We start from the raw sequence: 23,444 nt of genomic DNA on the forward strand, positions 1-23,444 counted from the left end.
CTATTCAGCCCTCTTTCTCCACTTAATCTTCCTACTGCACTACAGTTTCTTAATCTAATCTTATATTAATAAATAAACAAGTCTTTCCACGCCAACGCCGTCCACCCTTCGAATTCCCTGGATCCACCGGGGCTGGACCCCGGCAAGTGGCGCCCGGAACAGGCTATTCGAAGGTAGGTTCCTCGGAGCAAAAGCTCCCCCCGGAGCACTCTCTGTAGCTCCCCCCGGAGCACTCTCTGTTGCTCCCCCCGGAGCACTCTCTGTTGCTCCCCCCCGGAGTGACTTAATCACTCCCCCCGGAGTACTTTCGGGTACTCCCCCAGTGTTGAGTGTTCGGGACGGCTAGGACCCCACTCAGGGTGCCGCGGACCCCCCTGTAGGATAGACAGGGTGAGGAGGAGTGGGAAGTGTTCAAGGGTTTAAGAGAAACCTGGTGCTCTAGAGGTTGAAAAGAAACCTGCTATCTTAGGGTTGAAAACAAAACCCCCCTCGCCAAAGGTAAAACCTTTTTGTTGAGGTAGACTTTTCTATAAGACTTAATTTTCTGACATGGGTAACAGTGAATCAAAAGAAAGACAGCTTTTTACAGGAGTAATCTTGCAGTTACTAACTAAACGAGGAATTAAAGTTAAAAAATCCAATATTCATTCATTTTTTTCCTTTGTACAAGAACAGTGTCCCTGGTTTCCAGAAGAAGGCACTGTTAACTTAGACACCTGGGAGAGAGTAGGAAAACAACTAAAAACTTACCATGCTGAACATGGCTCACAAAAGGTGCCTACTGACGCCTTTTCCTTATGGAATATAATTAGGGACGCTCTAGACCCTGCCCCTGAATCTGAAAAGGTACATCTTAAAGAGGAAAGTGCAGAGAAAAAGGTATCTATCGAAGAGGAGAGTGATGAAAAGGAGGCTACACCTAACTATCGGCAGTTGAGTCAAATGATAGCTGCAATGACTGCCCAAGAAAAGGTAATAGATAGAGATGACAAAAAAGAGCAGCTTTCAGATGAGGAAGATTTGGAAGAGGAAGTAAGTCAAGATCATTCTGATGAGGACTGGTCTTTATTAAATAAAGATGCTCCAAGGAGTTTAAGAGAAACTTCTCCAATTAGATTATCTGCTCCAAAGAGCTTAATAAAAACTTCCCCAACCAGACCACCTGCTTCCACAAATTCAAGAGAAATTTCCTTAATTAAGCCTTCTGCTTCCAGAGGCTCAAGACAAATGTCCCCCATCAGATTATATGCACCTGAGAGTTTAAGGCCAGATTCCCCAGATAAAACATCCGTAAGACCTAAACACAGAACGGATAAAAAATTCCCAAAGTACGAAGAAAGTGACATAGGACACCCCTTGCCCCCCCCTCCCTATAAGGGTGAGGGGCCTCCACTAGAAGCTCCCCGAAGAAGAGTTTTCTCTAGCCCAGATGATGAACTTGATCCCCACCTTGAGGCTTGTTTCCCCATAATATTTGGTGGAAGTGGTGGGAGAACAGCCCCCCACTGGGAACCCATTCCAATGAAAATGATTAAAGAACTCAAACAGGCTTGTGCTTTGTATGGGCCTAAAGCCCCGTACACTGTATCATTGGTGGAAGCTTTAGCGGGCAGATGGATGACACCCCATGACTGGAAGACAGTCGCTAAAGCTTGTCTGTCTGGAGGTCAATATGTACTTTGGAGAACTGAATATGAAGATCTAGCCCAAAAACAGGCTGATGCTAACCAAAAATATGGCCCAAGATATATTATAAAAAATATGTTGGCAGGGACTAATGATTTTGGAACACTTAGAGATCAAATGGGATTAGATAAAACCACTTTAGATCAAGTAACCGCCTGCGCCCTTGGGGCTTGGCGTTTGTTGCCTGAAGGGAAAGAATCTACCTCTTCCTTCTCAAATGTTAAACAAAAACCAGAAGAGCCATATGAAGACTTTATATCAAGACTTGCAGAGGCAGTCAACAGAGTAATTTCCAACACTGAGGCAGCTAGTATATTGATAAAACAACTGGCATTTGAAAATGCTAATTCTACCTGCCAGGCCATTTTACGTCCTATTAAAAAAACTGGGGAAATAATAGATTATATCAGGCAATGTGCAGATGTAGGACCAGCGATGATGCAGGGCGTTGCCATAGCTGCAGCCATAAAGGGAAATTCTTACCAGCAGGCAGTACAGTCCTTTTTTACAAATAGAAATAACCCGTCAAAGAGTCATTCCAGTAGTCCAGGCCAGAATATTGGTTTATCCAAGGCCTGCTTCTCTTGCGGACGGGAAGGGCACCTTATGCGAGCTTGTCCCCAAAAAGCAGCCGGTTCTTCTCTGCCGAATTCTCCCTCCCCGGCTGTGCCTACTAATCTCCCTAGATCTCTCTGCCCTCGTTGTCAAAAAGGATATCACTGGGCAAAAGAATGTAGGTCACAATTCCATAGAAATGGAGCCTTTTTGGGCCCCGACCAGCAGTCGGGAAACGGATTGAGGGGCCAGCCTCAGGCCCCGACAACAATTGGGGCAGCCTCACTGAACCCATTCATTCCCTTCGTCCCATCGCAGAACTCATCAGAGCAACCCCAGGCAGCGCAGGACTGGACCTCAGTTCCACCACCTCAGCAATATTAACACCAGATAGCCCCACTGTAAAAATACCTACAGGAGTTAAAGGCCCATTACCAACAGGTTTAGTAGGAATTATACTAGGCAGAAGTTCCTTAGCTATGCAAGGTCTCACAATCATCCCTGGAGTAATTGACTCAGATTATACAGGAGAAATCCAGATAATGATTTCACCCCCAACTAAAACTTTCCAAATACATCAGGGACAAAGAATAGCCCAACTTTTGCTTTTGCCTTACCACACTGCAATTGGGCGCACAGCTACTCAAAATGAAAGGCAGGATAAAGGATTTGGGTCTAGTGATATGGTTTTTTGGATAACAGAAATTACTCAGAAACGTCCTATGAAGACTATCCTGATTAATGGCAAGTCTATTGTGGGGTTATTAGACACAGGAGCAGATGTTTCTTGCATTTCAGGAAAAGACTGGCCCAGCTCCTGGCCCACACATACTACTGAAAATAACTTGGTGGGGATAGGAAGAGCCCCCACAATAGCCAAAAGTGCAAAAATTTTAGATTGGCAATTTGAGGATACCCGTGGAACTTTCCAACCTTATGTCGTTCCTTCGCTCCCCCTTACCCTGTGGGGGAGGGACGTGCTATCTCAAATGGGAGTGTTACTTTTTAGCCCTGATGATAAAGTGACCTCTCAGATGTTGCAGATGGGCTATGATCCATCAAAAGGATTGGGTAAACAACAGACAGGAATAATTGAGCCAATTTGCCCAACTCCTCGCAAGCTACGTGCTGGATTGGGATATCCAAATTTATAATTGAGGCCATTGTTTTTGCTGCCGACCCCATCACATGGAAATCTCAAGATCCGGTGTGGGTAGAACAGTGGCCTCTGCATAAGGAAAAATTATTGGCAGCTAAAGCATTAATCTTTGAACAATTAGAATTGGGACATATTGAGCCCTCCAATAGCCCCTGGAACACTCCTATTTTTGTCATTAAGAAAAAATCTGGTAAATGGCGACTTTTACAGGATTTGAGAGCTATTAATGCCACCATGGAGGACATGGGGGCCTTACAGCCTGGGCTCCCTTCCCCAGTAGCCGTTCCAGAGGGATATAATATAATTGTTATTGATTTACAAGATTGTTTTTTCACTATTCCCTTAAATCCTGAGGATAAAAAGCGATTTGCCTTTAGTCTGCCATCAGAAAATCTTAAACAGCCTTATTTACGGTTTCAGTGGAAGGTTCTGCCTCAGGGAATGAAAAATAGCCCTACTTTATGCCAAAAATTTGTTAATGCCGCTCTAGAAGATACTAGGGCTAAATATGAACACGTGTATATGATTCACTATATGGATGATATTTTAATAGCTCATCCTGATAGAGTTCACCTGCAGACTGTGCTCCAGGACCTGACCCAGGCATTGACAGACAGAGGCCTAAAAATTGCCCCAGAAAAAATTCAAATCAATCCGCCCATAACTTACTTAGGAAGAGTCATAAATTCGGAAACGGTGACTCATACCCCGCTGCAATTGAGAAAAGACCATCTTATTACTTTAAATGATTATCAAAAACTCTTAGGTGATATTAATTGGATTAGACCATATTTAAAATTAACCACTGCCGAATTAAAACCTCTTTTTAACACTTTACGCGGGGATCCTGATCCAACCTCAAAAAGACAATTAACAGCTGAGGCTCAAGAAGCCCTAGGCAAAGTAGAAGCAGCCTTATCAAATAGCTATGTAAAAAGAATTGATTTGACGATGACGTGGCAGTTCCTTTGCCTAGCTACTCCAACGGCGCCTACGGGAGTTCTGTGGCAACGCGGCCCTTTAGAATGGATCCATCTTCCTACCCAAGCTAAAAAAGTCGTGGCTTCTTATCCTGGTTTAATTGCCACATTAATGCTAAAAGGAAGGAAGCGGAGCATTGAATTGTTTGGTAAAGAGCCATCAGAGATTGTAATTCCATATAATAAGGAGCAGCTTGATGCTCTTTTAATGTTTGATGAAGACTGGCAGATTGCCATAGGGAATTACTGTGGTCAAATTTTGCATCATTTACCCTCGCATGTTTTACTAAATTTTATGTCTAACCATCCAGTTATTTTTCCTGTCCGGTGTAAACAGTTCCCTATTTCAGATGCTCAGGTAGTCTTTACTGATGGATCGGCTAACGGTAGAGCCTCTATAGTCACAAGAGATCATCAAAAACTTTTGGAAACACAAGAAACTTCAGCTCAAAGGGCTGAAATCACAGCTGTTATTGAGGCCTTTGTTATGTTTGCGGAGAAAGAATTTAACCTTTATTCTGACTCTCAGTATGTGGTCAGGCTGTTTCCACACATTGAGACTGCAGTTTTGCCTGAAAACAAAACTGCTATCTTCCATTTGTTAACTAAACTGCAGCAGCAAATATGGAAAAGAAATCGGGCGTTCTTTATCGGCCACATTCGGGCTCATTCCGGCCTGCCTGGCCCTTTAAATGCTCTCAATGAATTGGCAGATTCGTTAACCAGGATTTCAGTGGCTTCTGTTTTTGAAGAAGCTCGAGCTTCTCACTCACTTCATCACCAAAATGCCACTGCCTTATGATACCAGTTTCAAATTCCTCGAGAATCTGCCCGAGAGATTGTTCGTTCTTGTTCACATTGTCCTACTACCGTGAATGCTTTGCCTCTGGGAGTTAACCCTCGCGGTCTCAAACCTAATGCACTCTGGCAAATGGATGTAACCCATGTCTCTTCATTTGGAAAACTGTCTTTTGTTCATGTAACTGTAGATACCTTCTCTCATGTTATTATTGCCACTGCTCGTACAGGGGAAGCAGTTAAAGATGTAATACAACATCTTTTTACATGCTTTTCCTATCTGGGCTTGCCAAAAGCTTTAAAAACTGATAATGCTCCTGCTTACACTTCTAAATCTTTTCAGCAATTCTGTACAAGATTTCAAATTAAACATAACACCGGCATCCCTTATAACCCACAAGGACAAGCCATTGTGGAAAGAGCACATCAAACACTGAAAATCCATATTCAAAAACTAAAAGAAGGGGAATTTAAATATAGTTCCCCCCATCAGATTTTGCAACATGCTCTTTTCGTAATAAATAACTTAAATGCTGATTCATCCGGAAACACTGCAATGCTTCGCCATTGGTGCCCAGAGCAATTGAATGCAAAACCATTAGTAAAATGGAGGGACCTTCTTTCCGGACAATGGAAAGGTCCTGACCCCTTATTAACCAATGGGCGAGGGTATGCTTGTGTTTTTCCACAGGACGCGGACGCTCCGATTTGGGTTCCAGACAGACTAATTCGCCATGTCTCAGCTCCCCGGATACCAGAATCCCCCGCCACCGCGATCTCTAAAAAGGAAGAAACTCCCTCTTCCCCCGCTCCCTCCGCCAGCACGGGAAACGCCGCTGACCCCAGGACAGCTGACATTGGAGATCCCGGATAGGCGCGGATCGGAGCCACCCACTGGACAGATGTCACGACTTCAGATACAGGATATTGCACCCCCTGATTTTTTGCCTCGCAGGAATCCATTAGGACGCCCAGCTCAGTCAACCCAACAAGCCTCCTTGCCCACCTGGGGACAGATTAAAGCTCTCTGTCGCCAGGCACAGGGGATAGCTACCCTACAGGGATCGTCAGTCTCTCCTGAAAAGGTGTTTATTGCCATGCTTGCCTTGCTCTCTTGCCAGGTAAGCGCTGCTCCCATTCCAACCAAATATTGGGCGTTTCTCCCGGATCCTCCAACTTTCCAAGTTGTTACTTGGAACAGTGACCCCATACGAGTTAGTACAGACCAGCCTCGCCTTTTGGGAGGATCTTATACTTCCTATACAAAAGACCAATACCCTATTAATTTCAATTATACCTTTAAAGGACTAGCAGATGATTTTCCTGTCTGCTTTAATTTTCCTCCTGGCCTTACAGGAGACTTCTTTACCAAGACAGGATGCGTTGGAGCCTCCACAAAAGCAGTTATGACAGATTCCCCAACCTCTAAATTTGCATCTATAGGGGATCGGTCTGCTTGGATATTACGAGCCCGTATGCCTGGGGTCCTTGGCCCCTATAAGTCTTTGTCTCTCAAAACTCCATCAGAATATCCAAATTGTGATGATGTTGCTCCCTCAGATGTTATTTGGAAAACTATAGATGATCATTCAGGATATCCGATTTGGAAATCTTGTATTTATAATTCGAGAGTAGATTACAATATGCCGGGAGGAAGAAATTGTGCGATTCAGGACTGGAGCAACCCAAATCCAGGTCAAGACCCTGAGTCTGACGATGACTTTATCAATAGATTGGATAATTGGAAAGAATATTCAATTTCTTGGCCGTTAGTTGCCACCAGACGGCATCATAACCAATTTGTTCCCCCTATGCTGTCTTATATAACTAGAGGTAAAACCTTTTGGCAGCCAGAAATTTGGAGAGCCCTTGCGGCTACCGCCCCTATTATTTTAATCCGACCAAAAAATACCTCTATTTACTCTATTTTAGCTTGTCTACCCTCTCCTTATGTTTTTCTTTTCACTAATGATTCTGAAAGACTTAACATACAATTGAATTATACAGGTGGACCCCATGTAGTGTCTTGTGAACAATGTATGCTTTCATCCTGTTTAACTCCTCAATATAAAGTTTGCTCTTTCATGGTTTTAAAACGTCCGCCCTATCTCATGGTACCTGTAACTGTAGCCACGTATTGGTATGATAACCATGGCCTAGCTGTACTGCAACAGCTACAAGATTTAATGCGAACACGACGGTTTGTGGGCTTACTTGTTTTGGGAATATCAGCTTTGATAACCGCAATTACTTCTGTTACTGTGGCGGCATTATCATTGTCTCAACAAGTGTATACTGCCCAATATGTTGACACCGTATCCAAAAATGTTTCTCTAACGCTGGCAACCCAGGAAATTATAGATAGGAAGCTAGAAATAAGGATTGATGCCTTAGAAGAAGCAGTAATGCATATTGGGAATGAATTACAGAGTCTGAAAATGAAATTGGCTCTTTCATGTCATGCCGATTACCGGTGGATATGTGTTACATCCCTGAAAGTAAATGAGACAGATTTTAAATGGGAGAGGGTCAAAAATCATATTTTAGGTGTCTGGAACAGCTCAGATATTAGTTTAGATTTAGGGAAACTTCATAATCAGATTCAGACCTTGGAACACTCCCGATTAGATTTTACCGCCGCAGGAGAAGCCAATGACTTTTTCCACACCTTCTCTGACTTCATTTCTGGAAAAACTCTTCTGACTACTGTCACTAGCTATGCTGCTGTGGGTGCCATAATCCTGCTCCTTGTAATCGTGCTTCCTTGTGTTGTCAGGACTCTTCGGCAGAGCATTCGGAATCTCGCGACTGAACTGCACCTAATTTTTTTAAAAAACTAATAAAGAAGGGGGAGTTGCCGGAAGCCAGTGTGAGGAATCCCGCCCGTGACAAGGTCATGAGGAAGGAAGCTGACATACGCAAGGCGTGCTCAGACTTCAGGGACCCCTCTGGATATTCCTAAGCATGTACCCCAGCAAAAATCTGCCGGCTTTTGTGCTCTGCTTTTCCACTTTTCTGATATTCTCTGGAAAAAAGTCAATTCAGGGTTTTAGTCTTCTGCATTTGAAAGGGATGTTTCAGTTAAACCCCTCTGATAGCTCTCTAGTCTGCCTAACAGGTTCCCCAGACCTCTTACAGCTTGTGAATTGCTTACAGCCCCCCAACCGCGAGAGGCACAAAGCTTACAGCTTGTGAATTGCTTACAGCCCCCCAACCGCGGGAGGCACAAAGCTTAAAAGCATCTTAAAGATACAGAGCCTTTTCTAAAGAGTTAAAAATTATATTGGTAGAGGGTTTTCACTGTTGACTCAAGGATTGCTGCCAGACCTCCTTATTCTTTATCTTTTAGGCACCTGGAAGGATGTTAATGTAAGCAGGATGTAGAAAAAGATACATAGTAGTTTTGATGTTAGCAACACTAGACTTTTGAGTTAATTGCTTCTCTTTTGCTATAAATCACTGCACTCCCTCTACTTGTTATAAGTTGCTGTATCCTTGCTGTCTAAGAATGTAACTTTCTTTAGTGCTTTCCGAGAGTGGCACCAGACCTTGGGAAGATCAACACAAATAAGTCTTGTGGTTGACAAACCCTTATCAGAAAAAAGGCTGTAAAATGTTAATTGGCCCTTTTGGTTGGAAGATGATGTAAATTACCTAAGACTTGTGTATACAATTAGGTATGCAGAGAGAAAAGCCTGGTTTTGATAAGAGTCTGGACTGCTAACGCTGCATAACTTTGTGTTACCCATTGATCTCCATGTTTTATCAAAAGTATAAAAGGCCTTCTGAACAATAAAGGACGGGACCAGATTCTCAGACCAGTTTCTCGGACTAGTCTCGGCCTGGTGTCTTGGGAATATGGCTCCCCCCGTGTCTCTCTCTCTCTCTCTTTTTCTCTCCCTTTTCTTCCCTCTGCTCTTTACTTTAATTTCAGGCTGAATTTCCATCTGGGGCGCGGAGGCTCGCCAGGTCTACTTATTTGCCCTGGTTATTAAGATCCGCGAGAAAGGGAGCTTAAGGCGAGGCACCCTTAGATATTCAAGCGGGCACCGGTGGCCCAACGTAGATGGTGCAAATTGCTTGTCTGGAATTTTATTGGTCTTCCGCGTAAACCAAGCTATTCAGCCCTCTTTCTCCACTTAATCTTCCTACTGCACCACAGTTTCTTAATCTAATCTTATATTAATAAAAAAACAAGTCTTTCCACGCCAACGCCGTCCACCCTTCGAATTCCCTGGATTCACCGGGGCTGGACCCCGGCAATACCCGTCTCCACTAGAGAGGAAGCACGATGGTCCCGCCCACATCCAGAGGAGCCCCGTTTCCCCCTCGTAGCTCGAGATGAGGGATCCTTTCCCTGCTTTCAACGGGAAAGAATTCCCGGCGTTCCCGTCGCATCTCAAGAGGAGGCACTCTCAACAGGAAAGGCGAGAGGAACTCCATGGTCGTACCACCATTCCAAGAGTCCCCCAGATGTCTCAGTCCATTCCAGAGGAACCTCTGTGCCCTGCACTGGCTCATCTTTCACGCCGAGGATCGACTCACACCACGGTGGAACGTGGGACAGCCCTGTGGGAAAGCCTCGAGGGAAAACCACAGATCCTTTGATCCACGCGACGGGAAGCGTGACATTGCTGCTACAGACTGGAAAGAAAACGCACGTGCATGCCCCCACTCGAGACGAGGCCTGACTCCCCTGGCGAGACTCCAGAAGTACCCAAAGATCCATGTCAGCCCCTGAGAGGAATCCTCTGTTCCGGCCCTGACTCCACACAAGGTTTTTGGCCCCGGTATCGACGGGAGAGGAATCCCGAGAGGCCCCCTAGCACCTCGCATGGGGACTGGCCTTTCCTGAGGCCACCAGGGCGGGTCCCTGAGGTCCCCGTCGTAACTCGAGAACACCTGCCGCAACTCGAGAAAATCCAGGAAGTTCTCCCTTCCAGGCGAGATGAGGCCTATTTCCGATGAGGCGTCTGGAGACTGATGACACCTAACCTCTGGTACTTCGAAAGGGTCTTTCACACCCTTGCTGCAACTCAAGAAGTTCACCGCCATACCCGTCTCCACTCGAGAGGAAGCACGATAGTCCCGCCCACATCCAGAGGAGCCCCGTTTCCCCCTCGTAGCTCGAGATGAGGTATCCTTTCCCTGCTTTCAACGGGAAAGAATTCCCGTCGTTCCCGTCGCATCTCAAGAGGAGGCACTCTCAACAGGAAAAGCGAGAGGAACTCCATGGTCGTACCACCATTCCAAGAGTCCCCCAGATGTCTCAGTCCATTCCAGAGGAACCTCTTTGCCCTGCACTGGCTCATCTTTCACGCCGAGGATCGACTCACACCACGGTGGCACGTGGGACAGCCCTGTGGGAAAGCCTCGAGGGAAAGCCTTGAGGGAAAACCACAGATCCTTTGATCCAAGCCACGGGAAGCGTGACATTGCTGCTACAGCCTGGAAGGAAAGCGCACGTGCATGCCCCCACTCGAGACGAGGCCTGACTCCCCTGGGGAGACTCCAGAAGTACCCAAAGATGCATGTCAGCCCCTGAGAGGAATCCTCGGTTCCGGCCCTGACTCCACACAAGGTTTTTGGCCCCGGTATCGACGGGAGAGGAATCCCGAGAGGCCCCCTAACACCTCGCATGGGGACTGGCCTCTCCTGAGGCCACCAGGGCGGGTCCCTGAGTTCCCCGTCGTAACTCGAGAACACCTGCCACAACTCGAGAAAATCCAGGAAGTTCTCCCTTCCAGGCGAGATGAGGCCAATTTCCGATGAGGTGTCTGGAGACTAATGACACCTAACCTCTGGGACTTCGAAAGGGTCTTTCACACCCTTGCTGCAAGTCAAGAAGTTCACCGCCATACCCGTCTCCACTCGAGAGGAAGCACGATGGTCCCGCCCACATCCAGAGGAGCCCCGTTTCCCCCTCGGAGCTCGAGATGAGGGATCCTTTCCCTGCTTTCAACGGGAAAGAATTCCCGTCGTTCCCGTCGCATCTCAAGAGGAGGCACTCTCAACAGGAAAAGCGAGAGGAACTCCATGGTCGTACCACCATTCCAAGAGTCCCCCAGATGTCTCAGTCCATTCCAGAGGAACCTCTTTGCCCTGCACTGGCTCATCTTTCACGCCGAGGATCGACTCACAACACGGTGGCACGTGGGACAGCCCTGTGGGAAAGCCTCGAGGGAAAGCCTCGAGGGAAAACCACAGATCCTTTGATGCACGCGACGGGAAGCGTGACATTGCTGCTACAGCCTCGAAGGAAAGCGCACGTGCATGCCCCCACTCGAGACGAGGCCTGACTCCCCTGGGGAGACTCCAGAAGTACCCAAAGATCCATGTCAGCCCCTGAGAGGAATCCTCGGTTCCGGCCCTGACTCCACACAAGGTTTTTGGCCCCGGTATCGACGGGAGAGGAATCCCGAGAGGCCCCCTAGCACCTCGCTTGGGGACTGGCCTCTCCTGAGGCCACCAGGGCGTGTCCCTGAGGTCCCCGTCGTAACTCGAGAACACCTGCCGCAACTCGAGAAAATCCAGGAAGTTCTCCCTTCCAGGCGAGATGAGGCCTATTTCCGATGAGGCGTCTGGAGACTAATGACACCTAACCTCTGGAACTTCGAAAGGGTCTTTCACACCCTTGCTGCAACTCAAGAAGTTCACCGCCATACCCGTCTCCACTCGAGAGGAAGCACGATGGTCCCGCCCACATCCAGAGGAGCCCCGTTTCCCCCTCGGAGCTCGAGATGAGGGATCCTTTCCCTGCTTTCAACGGGAAAGAATTCCCGGCGTTCCCGTCGCATCTCAAGAGGAGGCATTCTCAACAGGAAAGGCGAGAGGAACTCCATGGTCGTACCACCATTCCAAGAGTCCCCCAGATGTCTCAGTCCATTCCAGAGGAACCTCTTTGCCCTGCACTGGCTCATCTTTCATGCCGAGGATCGACTCACACCACGGTGGCACGTGGGACAGCCTGTGGGAAAGCATCGAGGGAAAGCCTCGAGGGAAAACCACAGATCCTTTGATCCAAGCCACGGGAAGCGTGACATTGCTGCTACAGCCTGGAAGGAAACCACACGTGCATGCCCCCACTCGAGACGAGGCCTGACTCCCCTGGGGAGACTCCAGAAGTACCCAAAGATCCATGTCAGCCCCTGAGAGGAATCCTCGGTTCCAGCCCTGACTCCACACAAGGTTTTTGGCCCCGGTATCGTCGGGAGAGGAATCCCGAGAGGCCCCCTAGCACCTCGCATGGGGACTGGCCTCTCCTGAGGCCACCAGGGCGGGTCCCTGAGGTCCCCGTCGTAACTCGAGAACACCTGTCGCAACTCGAGAAAATCCAGGAAGTTCTCACTTCCAGGCGAGATGAGGCCTATTTCCGATGAGGCGTCTGGAGACTAATGACACCTAACCTCTGGAACTTCGAAAGGGTCTTTCACACCCTTGCTGCAACTCAAGAAGTTCACCGCCATACCCGTCTCCACTCGAGAGGAAGCACGATAGTCCCACCCACATCCAGAGGAGCCCTGTTTCCCCCTCGTAGCTCGAGATGAGGTATCCTTTCCCTGCTTTCAACGGGAAAGAATTCCCGTCGTTCCCGTCGCATCTCAAGAGGAGGCACTCTCAACAGGAAAAGCGAGAGGAACTCCATGGTCGTACCACCATTCCAAGAGTCCCCCAGATGTCTCAGTCCATTCCAGAGGAACCTCTTTGCCCTGCACTGGCTCATCTTTCACGCCGAGGATCGACTGACACCACGGTGGCACGTGGACAGCCCTGTGGGAAAGCCTCGAGGGAAAGCCTCGAGGGAAAACCACAGATCCTATGATCCACGCCTCGGGAAGCGTGACATTGCTGCTACAGCCTGGAAGGAAAGGGCACGTGCATGCCCCCACTCGAGACGAGGCCTGACTCCCCTGGGGAGACTCCAGAAGTACCCAAAGATCCATGTCAGCCCCTGAGAGGAATCCTCGGTTCCGGCCCTGACTCCACACAAGGTTTTTGGCCCCGGTATCGACGGGAGAGGAATCCCGAGAGGCCCCCTAGCACCTCGCATGGGGACTGGTCTCCTGAGGCCACCAGAGCGGGTCCCTGAGGTCCCCGTCGTAACTCGAGAACACCTGCCGCAACTCGAGAAAATCCAGGAAGTTCTCCCTTCCAGGCGAGATGAGGCCTATTTCCGATGAGGCGTCTGGAGACTAATGACACATAACCTCTGGAACTTCGAAAGGGTCTTTCACACCCTTGCTGCTAGTCAAGAAGCTCACCGCCATACCCGTCTCCAATCGAGAGGAAGCACGATGGTCCCGCCCACATCCAGAGGAGCCCCGTTTCCCCCTCGGAGCTCGAGATGAGGGGTCCTTTCCCTGCTTTCAACGGAAAGAATTCCCGGCGTTCCCGTCGCATCTCAAGAGGAGGCACTCTCAACAGGAAAGGCGAGAGGAACTCCATGGTCGTACCACCATTCCAAGAGTCCCCGAGATGTCTCAGTCCATTCCAGAGGAACCTCTTTGCCCTGCACTGGCTCATCTTTCACGCCGAGGATCGACTCACACCACGGTGGCACGTGGGACAGCCCTGTGGGAAAGCCTCGAGGGAAAGCCTCGAGGGAAAACCACAGATCCTTTGATCCACGCGACAGGAAGCGTGACATTGCTGCTACAGCCTGGAAGGAAAGCGCACGTGAATGCCCCCACTCGAGACGAGGCCTGACTCCCCTGGGGAGACTCCAGAAGTACACAAAGATCCATGTCAGCCCCTGAGAGGAATCCTCGGTTCCGGCCCTGACTCCACACAAGGTTTTTGGCCCCGGTATCGACGGGAGAGAAATCCCGAGAGGCCCCCTAGCAACTCGCATGGGGACTGGCCTCCCCTGAGGCCACCAGGGCGGGTCCCTGAGGTCCCCGTCGTAACTCGAGAACACCTGCCGCAACTCGAGAAAATCCAGGAAGTTCTCCCTTCCAGGCGAGATGAGGCCTATTTCCGATGAGGCGTCTGGAGACTAATGACACATAACCTCTGGAACTTCGAAAGGGTCTTTCACACCCTTGCTGCTAGTCAAGAAGCTCACCGCCATACCCGTCTCCAATCGAGAGGAAGCACGATGGTCCCGCCCACATCCAGAGGAGCCCCGTTTCCCCCTCGGAGCTCGAGATGAGGGGTCCTTTCCCTGCTTTCAACGGAAAGAATTCCCGGCGTTCCCGTCGCATCTCAAGAGGAGGCACTCTCAACAGGAAAGGCGAGAGGAACTCCATGGTCGTACCACCATTCCAAGAGTCCCCGAGATGTCTCAGTCCATTCCAGAGGAACCTCTTTGCCCTGCACTGGCTCATCTTTCACGCCGAGGATCGACTCACACCACGGTGGCACGTGGGACAGCCCTGTGGGAAAGCCTCGAGGGAAAGCCTCGAGGGAAAACCACAGATCCTTTGATCCACGCGACAGGAAGCGTGACATTGCTGCTACAGCCTGGAAGGAAAGCGCACGTGAATGCCCCCACTCGAGACGAGGCCTGACTCCCCTGGGGAGACTCCAGAAGTACACAAAGATCCATGTCAGCCCCTGAGAGGAATCCTCGGTTCCGGCCCTGACTCCACACAAGGTTTTTGGCCCCGGTATCGACGGGAGAGAAATCCCGAGAGGCCCCCTAGCAACTCGCATGGGGACTGGCCTCCCCTGAGGCCACCAGGGCGGGTCCCTGAGGTCCCCGTCGTAACTCGAGAACACCTGCCGCAACTCGAGAAAATCCAGGAAGTTCTCCCTTCCAGGCGAGATGAGGCCTATTTCCGATGAGGCGTCTGGAGACTAATGACACCTAACCTCTGGAACTTCGAAAGGGTCTTTCACACCCTTGCTGCAACTCGTCTCCACTCGAGAGGAAGCACGATGGTCCCGCCCATATCCAGAGGAGCCCCGTTTCCCCCTCGGAGCTCGAGATGCGGGATCCTTTCCCTGCTTTCAACGGGAAAGAATTCCCAGCTTTCCCGTCGCATCTCAAGAGGAGGCACTCTCAACAGGAAAGGCGAGAGGAACTCCATGGTCGTACCACCATTCCAAGAGTCCCCCAGATGTCTCAGTCCATTCCAGAGGAACCTCTTTGCCCTGCACTGGCTCATCTTTCACGCCGAGAATGACTCACAACACGGTGGCACGTGGGACAGCCCTGTGGGAAAGCCTCGAGGGAATGCCTCGATGGAAAACCACAGATCATTTGATCCACGCGACGGGAAGCATGACATTGCTGCTACAGCCTGGAAGGAAAGCGCACGTGCATGCCCCCACTCGAGACGAGGCCTGTCTCCCCTGGGGAGACTCCAGAAGTACCCAAAGATACATATCAGCCGCTGAGAGGAATGCTCGGTTCCGGCCCTGACTCCTCACAAGGTTTTTGGCCCCGGTATCGACGGGAGAGGAATCCCGAGAGGCCCCCTAGCAACTCGCATGGGGACTGGCCTCTCCTGAGGCCACCAGGACGGGTCCCTGAGGTCCCCGTCGTAACTCGAGAGCAACTGCCGCAACTCGAGAAAATCCAGGAAGTTCTCCCTTCCAGGCGAGATGAGGCCTATTTCCGATGAGGCGTCTGGAGACTAATGACACCTAACCTCTGGAACTTCGAAAGGGTCTTTCACACCCTTGCTGCGACTCAAGAAATTCACCGCCATACCCGTCTCCACTCGAGAGGAAGCACGATGGTCCCGCCCACATCCAGAGGAGCCCCGTTTCCCCCTCGTAGCTCGAGATGAGGGATCCTTTCCCTGCTTTCAACGGGAAAGAATTCACGGCTTTCCCGTCGCAACTCAAGAGGAGGCACTCTCAACAGGAAAGGCGAGAGGAACTCCATGGTCGTACCACCATTCCAAGAGTCCCCCAGATGTATCAGTCCATTCCAGAGGAACCTCTTTGCCCTGCACTGGCTCATCTTTCACGCCGAGGATCGACTCACACCACGGTGGCACGTGGGACAGACCTGTGGGAAAGCCTCGAGGGAAAGCCTCAAGGGAAAACCCCAGATGCTTTGATCCACGCCACGAGAACCGTGACATTGCTGCTACAGCCTGGAAGGAAAGCGCACGTGCATGCCCCCACTCGAGACGAGGCCTGACTCCCCTGGGGAGAATCCAGATGTACCCAAAGATCCATGTCAGCCCCTGAGAGGAATCCTCGGTTCCGTCCCTGACTCCACACAAGGTTTTTGGCCCCGGTATCGACGGGAGAGGAATCCCGAGAGGCCCCCTAGCAACTCGCATGGGGACTGGCTTCTCCTGAGGCCACCAGTGCGGGGCCCTGAGGTCCCCGTCGTAACTCGAGAACACCTGCCGCAACTCGAGAAAATCCAGGAAGTTCTCCCTTCAAGGCGAGATGAGGCCTATTTCCGATGAGGCGTCTGGAGACTAATTACACCTATCCTCTGGAACTTCGAAAGGGTCTTTCACATCCTTGCTGCAACTCAAGAAGTTCAACCCCATACCCGTCTCCACTCGAGAGGAAGCACGATGGTCCCGCCCACATCCAGAGGAGCCCCGTTTCCCCCTCGGAGCTCGAGATGAGGGATCCTTTCCCTGCTTTCAACGGAAAGAATTCCCGGCGTTCCCATCGCATCTCAAGAGGAGGCACTCTCAACAGGAAAGGCGAGAGGAACTCCATGGTCGTACCACCATTCCAAGAGTCCCCCAGATGTCTCAGTCCATTCCAGAGGAACCTCTTTGCCCTGCACTGGCTCATCTTTCACGCCGAGGATCGACTCACACCATGGTGGCACGTGGGACAGCCCTGTGGGAAAGCCTCGAGGGAAAGCCTCGAGGGAAACCACAGATGCTTTGATCCAAGCCACGGGAAGCGTGACATTGCTGCTACAGCCTGGAAGGAAAGCGCACGTGCATGCCCCCACTCGAGACGAGGCCTGACTCCCCTGGGGAGACTCCAGAAGTACCCAAAGATCCATGTCAGCCCCTGAGAGGAATCCTAGGTTCCAGCCCTGACTCCACACAAGGTTTTTGGCCCCGGTATCTTCGGGAGAGGAATCCCGAGAGGCCCCCTAGCACCTCGCATGGGGACTGGCCTCTCCTGAGGCCACCAGAGCGGGTCCCTGAGGTCCCCGTCGTAACTCGAGAACACCTGCCGAAACTCGAGAAAATCCAGGAAGTTCTCCCTTCCAGGCGAGATGAGGCCTATTTCCGATGAGGCGTCTGGAGACTAATGACACCTAACCTCTGGAACTTCGAAAGGGTCTTTCACACCCTTGCTGCAAGTCAAGAAGTTCACCGCCATACCCGTCTCCACTCGAGAGGAAGCACGAAGGTCCCGCCCACATCCAGAGGAGCCCCGTTTCCCCCTCGTAGCTCTAGATGAGGGATCCTTTCCCTGCTTTCAACGGGAAAGTATTCCCGGCGTTCCCGTCGCATCTCAAGAGGAGGCACTCTCAACAGGAAAGGCGAGAGGAACTCCATGGTCGTACCACCATTCCAAGAGTCCCCCAGATGTCTCAGTCCATTCCAGAGGAACCTCTTTGCCCTGCACTGGCTCATCTTTCACGCCGAGGATCGACTCACACCACGGTGGCACGTGGGACAGCCCTGTGGGAAAGCCTCGAGGGAAAGCCTCGAGGGAAAACCACAGATCCTTTGATCCACGCGACGGGAAGCGTGACATTGCTGCTACAGCCTGGAAGGAAAGCGCACGTGCATGCCGCCACACGAGACAAGGCCTAACTCCCCTTGGGAGACTCCAGAAGTACCCAAAGATCCATGTCACCCCTGAGAGGAATCCTCGGTTCCGGCCCTGACTCCACACAAGGGTTTTGGCCCCGGTATTGATGGGAGAGGAATCCCGAGAGGCCCCCTAGCAAGTCGCATGGGGACTGGCCTCTCCTAAGGCCACCAGGGCAGGTCCCTGAGGTCCCCGTCGTAACTCGAGAACACCTGCCGCAACTCGAGAAAATCCAGGAAGTTCTCCCTTCCAGGCGAGATGAGGCCTATTTCCGATGAGGCGTCTGGAGACTAATGACACCTAACCTCTGGAACTTCGAAAGGGTCTTTCACACCCTTGCTGCGACTCAAGAAATTCACCGCCATACCCGTCTCCACTCGAGAGGAAGCACGATGGTCCCGCCCACATCCAGAGGAGCCCCGTTTCCCCCTCGTAGCTCGAGATGAGGGATCCTTTCCCTGCTTTCAACGGGAAAGAATTCCCGGCTTTCCCGTCGCAACTCAAGAGGAGGCACTCTCAACAGGAAAGGCGAGAGGAACTCCATGGTCGTACCACCATTCCAAGAGTCCCCCAGATGTATCAGTCCATTCCAGAGGAACTTCTTTGCCCTGCACTGGCTCATCTTTCACGCCGAGGATCGACTCACACCACGGTGGCACGTGGGACAGACCTGTGGGAAAGCCTCGAGGGAAAGCCTCAAGGGAAAACCCCAGATGCTTTGATCCACGCCACGAGAAGCGTGACATTGCTGCTACAGCCTGGAAGGAAAGCGCACGTGCATGCCCCCACTCGAGACGACGCCTGACTCCCCTGGGGAGAATCCAGATGTACCCAAAGATCCATGTCAGCCCCTGAGAGGAATCCTCGGTTCCGTCCCTGACTCCACACAAGGTTTTTGGCCCCGGTATCGACGGGAGAGGAATCCCGAGAGGCCCCCTAGCAACTCGCATGGGGACTGGCTTCTCCTGAGGCCACCAGTGCGGGGCCCTGAGGTCCCCTTCGTAACTCGAGAACACCTGCCGCAACTCGAGAAAATCCAGGAAGTTCTCCCTTCAAGGCGAGATGAGGCCTATTTCCGATGAGGCGTCTGGAGACTAATTACACCTATCCTCTGGAACTTCGAACGGGTCTTTCACATCCTTGCTGCAACTCAAGAAGTTCAACCCCATACCCGTCTCCACTCGAGAGGAAGCACGATAGTCCCGCCCACATCCAGAGGAGCCCCGTTTCCCCCTCGGAGCTCGAGATGAGGGATCCTTTCCCTGCTTTCAACGGAAAGAATTCCCGGCGTTCCCATCGCATCTCAAGAGGAGGCACTCTCAACAGGAAAGGCGAGAGGAACTCCATGGTCGTACCACCATTCCAAGAGTCCCCCAGATGTCTCAGTCCATTCCAGAGGAACCTCTTTGCCCTGCACTGGCTCATCTTTCACGCCGAGGATAGACTCACACCACGGTGGCACGTGGGACAGCCCTGTGGGAAAGCCTCGAGAGAAAGCCTCGAGGGAAAACCACAGATCCTTTGATCCACGCGAAGGGAAGCGTGACATTGCTGCTACAGCCTGGAAGGAAAGCGCACGTGCATGCCCCCACTCGAGACAAGGCCTGACTCCCCTGGGGAGACTCCAGAAGTACCCAAAGATCCATGTCACCCCTGAGAGGAATCCTCGGTTCCGGCCCTGACTCCACACAAGGTTTTTGGCCCCAGTATCGACGGGAGAGGAATCCCGAGAGGCCCCCTAGCAACTCGCATGGGAACTGGCCTCTCCTGAGGCCACCAGGGCAGGTCCCTGAGGTCCCCGTCGTAACTCGAGAACACCTGCCGAAACTCGAGAAAATCCAGGAAGTTCTCCCTTCCAGGCGAGATGAGGCCTATTTCCGATGAGGCGTCTGGAGACTAATGACACCTAACCTCTGTAACTTCGAAAGGGTCTTTCACACCCTTGCTACAACTCAAGAAGTTCACCGCCATACCCGTCTCCACTCGAGAGGAAGCACGATGGTCCCGCCCACATCCAGAGGAGCCCCGTTTCCCCTCGTAGCTCGAAATGAGGGATCCTTTCCCTGCTTTCAACGGGAAAGAATTCCCGGCGTTCCCGTCGCATCTCAAGAGGAGGCACTCTCAACAGGAAAGGCGAGAGGAACTCCATGGTCGTACCACCATTCCAAGAGTCCCCCAGATGTCTCAGTCCATTCCAGAGGAAACTCTTTGCCCTGCACTGGCTCATCTTTCACGCCGAGGATCGACTCACACCACGGTGGCACGTGGGACAGCCCTGTGGGAAAGCCTCGAGGGAAAGCCTCGAGGGAAAACCACATATCCTTTGATCCACGCCACGGGAAGCGTGACATTGCTGCTACAGCCTGGAAGGACAGCGCACGTGCATGCCCCCACTCGAGACGAGGCCTGACTCCCCTGGGGAGACTCCAGAAGTACCCTAAGATGCATGTCAGCCCCTGAGAGGAATCCTCGGTTCCGGCCCTGACTCCACACAAGGTTTTTGGCCCCGGTATCGTCGGGAGAGGAATCCCGAGAGGCCCCCTAGCACCTCGCATGGGGACTGGCCTCTCCTGACGCCACCAGGGCGGGACCCTGAGGTATCCGTCGTAACTCGAGAACACCTGCCGCAACTCGAGAAAATCCAGGAAGTTCTCCCTTCAAGGCGAGATGAGGCCTATTTCCGATGAGGCGTCTGGAGACTAATGACACCTAACCTCTGGAACTTCGAAAGGGTCTTTCACACCCTTGCTGCAACTCAAGAAGTTCACCGCCATACCCGTCTCCACTCGAGAGGAAGCACGATGGTCCCGCCCACATCCAGAGGAGCCCCGTTTCCGCCTTGGAGCTCGAGATGAGGGATCCATTCCCTGCTTTCAACGGGAAAGAATTCCCGGCGTTCCCATCGCATCTCAAGAGGAGGCACTCTCAACAGGAAAGGCGAGAGGAACTCCATGGTCGTACCACCATTCCAAAAGTCCCCCAGATGTCTCAGTCCATTCCAGAGAAACCTCTTTGCCCTGCACTGGCTCATCTTTCACGCCGAGGATCGACTTACACCACGGTGGCACGTGGGACAGCCCTGTGGGAAAGCCTCGAGGGAAAACCACAGATCCTTTGATCCACGCGAAGGGAAGCATGACATTGCTGCTACAGCCTGGAAGGAAAGCGCACGTGCATGCCCCCACTCGAGAAAAGGCCTGACTCCCCTGGGGAGACTCCAGAAGTAACCAAAGATCCATGTCACCGCTGAGAGGAATCCTCGGTTCCGGCCCTGACTCCACACAAGGTTTTTGGCCCCAGTATAGACGGGAGAGGAATCCCGAGAGGCCCCCTAGCAACTCGCATGGGGACTGGCCTCTCCTGAGGCCACCAGGGCAGGTCCCTGAGGTCCCCGTCGTAACTCGAGAACACCTGCCGCAACTCGAGAAAATCCAGGAAGTTCTCCCTTCCAGGCGAGATGAGGCCTATTTCCGATGAGGCGTCTGGAGACTAATGACACCTAACCTCTGGAAATTCGAAAGGGTCTTTCACACCCTTGCTGCAACTCAAGAAGTTCACCGCCATACCCGTCTCCACTCGAGAGGAAGCACGATGGTCCCGCCCACATCCAGAGGAGCCCCGTTTCCCCCTCGTAGCTCGAGATGAGGGATCCTTTCCCTGCTTTCAACGGGAAAGAATTCCCGGCGTTCCCGGCGAATCTCAACAGGAGGCACTCTCAACAGGAAAGGCGAGAGGAACTCCATGGTCGTACCACCATTCCAAGAGTCCCCCAGATGTCTCAGTCCATTCCAGAGGAACCTCTTTGCCCTGCACTGGCTCATCTTTCACGCCGAGGATCGACTCACACCACGGTGGCACGTGGGACAGCCCTGTGGGAAAGCCTCGAGGGAAAGCCTCGAGGGAAAACCACAGATCCTTTGATCCACGCGACGGGAAGCGTGACATTGCTGCTACAGCCTGGAAGGAAAGCGCACGTGCATGCCCCCACTCGAGACGAGGCCTGTCTCCCCTGGGGAGACTCCAGAAGTACCCAAAGATCCATATCAGCCCCTGAGAGGAATCCTCGGTTCCGGCCCTGACTCCTCACAAGGTTTTTGGCCCCGGTATCGACGGGAGCGGAATCCCGAGAGGCCCACTAGCAACTCGCATGGGGACTGGCCTCTCCTGAGGCCACCAGGGCGGGTCCTTGAGGTCCCCGTCGTAACTCGAGAGCACCTGCCGCAACTCGAGAAAATCCAGGAAGTTCTCCCTTCCAGGCGAGATGAGGCCTATTTCCGATTAGGCGTCTGGAGACTAATGACACCTAACCTCTGGAACTTCGAAAGGGTCTTTCACACCCTTGCTGCGACTCAAGAAGTTCACCGCCATACCCGTCTCCACTCGAGAGGAAGCACGATGGTCCCGCCCACATCCAGAGGATCCCCGTTTCCCCCTCGCAGCTCGAGATGAGGCAACCTTTCCCTGCTTTCAACGGGAAAGAATTCCCGGCGTTCCCGTCGCATCTCAAGAGGAGGCACTCTCAACAGGAAAGGCGAGAGGAACTCCATGGTCGTACCACCATTCCAAGAGTCCCCCAGATGTCTCAGTCCATTCCAGAGGAAACTCTTTGCCCTGCACTGGCTCATCTTTCACGCCGAGGATCGACTCACACCACGGTGGCACGTGGGACAGCCCTGTGGGAAAGCCTCGAGAGAAAGCCTCGAGGGAAAACCACAGATCCTTTGATCCAAGCCACGGGAAGCGTGACATTGATGCTACAGCCTGGAAGGAAAGCGCACGTGCATGCCCCCACTCGAGACGAGGCCTGACTCCCCTGGGGAGACTCCAGAAGTACCCAAAGATCCATGTCAGCCCCTGAGAGGAATCCTAGGTTCCAGCCCTGACTCCACACAAGGTTTTTGGCCCCGGTATCTTCGGGAGAGGAATCCCGAGAGGCCCCCTAGCAACTCGCATGGGGACTGGCCTCTCCTGAGGCCACCAGAGCGGGTCCCTGAGGTCCCCGTCGTAACTCGAGAACACCTGCCGCAACTCGAGAAAATCCAGGAAGTTCTCCCTTCCAGGCGAGATGAGGCCTATTTCCGATGAGGTTTCTGGAGACTAATGACACCTAACCTCTGGAACTTCGAAAGGGTCTTTCACACCCTTGCTGCAAGTCAAGAAGTTCACCGCCATACCCGTCTCCACTCGAGAGGAAGCACGATGGTCCCGCCCACATCCAGAGGAGCCCCGTTTCCCCCTCGTAGCTCGAGATGAGGGATCCTTTCCCTGCTTTCAACGGGAAAGTATTCCCGGCGTTCCCGTCGCATCTCAAGAGGAGGCACTCTCAACAGGAAAGGCGAGAGGAACTCCATGGTCGTACCACCATTCCAAGAGTCCCCCAGATGTCTCAGTCCATTCCAGAGGAACCTCTTTGCCCTGCACTGGCTCATCTTTCACGCCGAGGATCGACTCACACCACGGTGGCACGTGGGACAGCCCTGTGGGAAAGCCTCGAGGGAAAGCCTCGAGAGAAAACCACAGATCCTTTGATCCACGCGACGGGAAGCGTGACATTGCTGCTACAGCCT

This window comes from Capricornis sumatraensis, chromosome 20, assembly GCF_032405125.1.
Source record: "Capricornis sumatraensis isolate serow.1 chromosome 20, serow.2, whole genome shotgun sequence".
NCBI classification, from domain to species: Eukaryota; Metazoa; Chordata; class Mammalia; order Artiodactyla; family Bovidae; genus Capricornis; species Capricornis sumatraensis.